We start from the raw sequence: 2,733 nt of genomic DNA on the forward strand, positions 1-2,733 counted from the left end.
GCAAGATAGGAAGGAACAGTGAAATATCATCTTTGGACAAAGGATAGATGGAAGAGAGGAAGAAAAGGGGAAGGAGAGTTAATCTGAAAAGAGATATAGTAAAAGAGGGCTTGCAGTAGGGTGGGTTGATTGTTTTGAATAAAGTCAGGGCTTTATTTTCCAGGTGGAACTCACCGGAACCCAGTTCCGACACCTCTCAGGTGAGTGCCATTGCCATTATAAGAGAACAAGGGAGGCATTCATGGCTAGTCCGGCATCTCTTTTCCTAGAATAATAGCACTGAATAAAGTTATATAATGCAACACACATTTCATCAGAAACTACTTTCAGTTACCTAGAAAGCCTGTAGCTTAATTATGGTACCTGATTATGGTACATATGTAAGCTGGCCCTTAGTTGGCGTCTCCTTCATAAGCTTCCTAGACGTTTGCACTGAAGGTAGAACAATAATGGTGATCATTTGTATGCAGCAGTTATTAAGAAAGAAGGTTGGGACAGCGAGAGGAGAAGGGTTACAAGAACATTGTTATGTAGGTGTGGCTGCCTTCAATGCCATCTATTGTTGTAAACACAATATTATTATTTATTAAATTTGTAGACTACTGTATACAGGTAGATCTCAGGGTGGTTGACAACAAAAAATTACAATATAAAAAAACACAAAATGCATACTAAAATAAGAACAAAGACAACCCAATAATCCCCCCTTCCACAGCACGTTTAAAAGGGTATTGGATGTCAATCAGCCAAAGGTCAGGTTTAAAAGGAACATTTTTGCCTGGCACCTAAAATTGTCTAATTCTTATCTGAATTGAGCTTCAATTTGTTAGCTCTCATCTAGTCCATTATCTAGGCAAGGCTGTTCATCTTAAAATATTATAAGGGCACCAACCCATCGCTTTAGGATAGGAGAGAAAATAGAAATTACGCAAGGAGAGCTGTCCTTTTTTTCAGGAGCAATAAAGGCAATGTTGGGGGACTTGGTGCCCTCAGATGATGTTGGTCTCCAACTCCCGTCAGCCCCAGCCAGCAAGGCCAGTGTTCAAAGGATGGTGGGAGCTGCAGCGCAAAAATATTAAATGCTTTTGCAGGGAGGAAAGAGGAGGCTCTGCAGGCACACTGAAGAGAAAAAAGCAGCCGCAGACACATCTGCTCTCTCCTTCCTGCAGAACCACACGAATGAATGGAAACACGTCATGAGCAATACAAGCCACGGACGTGAGCGCCAGGAAATACTAAGACAACGAGTTGTTGTTGTTGCTGCTGCTCATTAGCATAAACGCAGCAAACCTCCCTCTCAACAGCCGAACCCGCAGCCTCTCTTCCCTCCCAGCAGGCTACGCATATTCGACCCGCTTATCGCAAAGCCTGACGGGATTTGTAGTCCCGACAGCGAGGGACCGCACAACCCCGCTATAAGCTTCCGAAGCCAAGATTCCTAGAAACTACGAGCTCCCTCCCAGATGGAGTCCCGCTTTCGCAGAACCAGCCCTACAGCCCTGAGATTCGGACAGAAGCCTTCTCCTCACGCAGCCCTGAGTTGCGCGGTCATCGCCTGTCTTTTAAACGACCTCTTGTTGTCCACTGTTTCTCAGCTGATCAAGCGTTTCCGCCATACTCTCGCGATACTTTTTCAGCGATTCACGTTCGGAGTTCAAGAGACTGGCGGCTAAAAGGGCCCCAGTCGTGATGGGTTTCAATCTGCATTTCCGGTTACTGGCTGCATATCTCTCCCCGACCTCCCCCGGCCAAGTGTAGTGGAAATGCATAGGGATCAACACGGGCTGGTTTTGGAAAGCTGCTCCGAGAACCATTTTAGCTAAAGGGCGGGGTATAAATGCCATAAGTAAATAAACAACAATGCCACCGTAACCGTTTCCATTCTTAAGTAAGTCCTATTGAATTCAGTGAGGACCCCTTCTAGGTAAGGTGGGGCGCAGGATAAGTGCAAAACAAAATTTAAAAACAGCTTTCGTGAATGTGCTTTAAAATAATGATGCCTTCTACCATAACAAAACGGGTCGCCCCCGCCGGATTTAACACATTATTGGAGGGGAAATGTTTCTTCTGTACCTTTACAGATGGAGGCGGCTACCCCTGATGAATTTCTGTCTGTCGTGAGGATTTAGGCATGTACAGACTTCATGTCCCCTTCTCAACTTTACGAAGCTTCTTTTCTACTCTGAGGGAAACCGTTGTTTCAAAGCGCTGCGGCAAAGAGCGTTTTCTTAAAAAGACGGGGGGGGGGGCGGAAACGACACTTCCCATTGCTGGCTCGCTGTCTGTTGAATCTCTACCTGACACGAGGCCTTTCCAAGAGTCGCAGGCGACTTGCCAGCGAGGAAAGCCTTGAATCTGAGGAGAATTATGGCATAATACCCGTGTCTCTTTTAAAACCCAGGCTCCTTTTCTACCTCCTGGGTGGGTAGAGTAGCCCAGAATGAACTCAAAGAGCGAGGGAGCGACGTTGTGTTTTAACCAAGCCGTCCCCCAAATTCCCAACACTCCTGCCCCGCACATGGAGGATTCCTGGAAGTCCCATCTGGGACCGGAAGTGAAGTCTGTTCGGAAGCAGCGGCGGCGACTGGGCCTCCCCCACCCCAACTTCTCTGTCAAGAGGAGGAGGAGGAGGAGCTGCAGCTGGCCGGGCTTGGTCCCGCCCCTCCCTTCCCTTTCAGCCAGTCGGGCCTTTGCTCGAGAATCCCCAGTCGAATTCTTCTGCCTGGCAGTGGG

The 2,733-nt window shown here is 47.5% G+C and overlaps 1 long non-coding RNA gene across 6 annotated transcripts in view; it reads right to left on the reverse strand.

Moving 5' to 3' along the window:
• LOC309340251 overlaps nucleotides 1–2,249 on the reverse strand; it is a 62,241-nt gene extending 59,992 nt beyond the window's left edge. For 3 of the 6 annotated variants that reach the window (XR_014155872.1, XR_014155873.1, XR_014155874.1), the window contains exon 1: nucleotides 2,074–2,249. This is a non-coding gene — a long non-coding RNA (uncharacterized lncRNA). The remainder of the gene's footprint in view (nucleotides 1–2,073) is intronic. The other 3 variants (XR_014155875.1, XR_014155876.1, XR_014155877.1) reach the window with 3 other exon arrangements.
• Nucleotides 2,250–2,733: the final 484 nt, after the last annotated feature.

This window comes from Podarcis erhardii (genome assembly GCF_964252035.2).
Source record: "Podarcis erhardii genome assembly, chromosome: 4".
NCBI classification, from domain to species: Eukaryota; Metazoa; Chordata; class Lepidosauria; order Squamata; family Lacertidae; genus Podarcis; species Podarcis erhardii.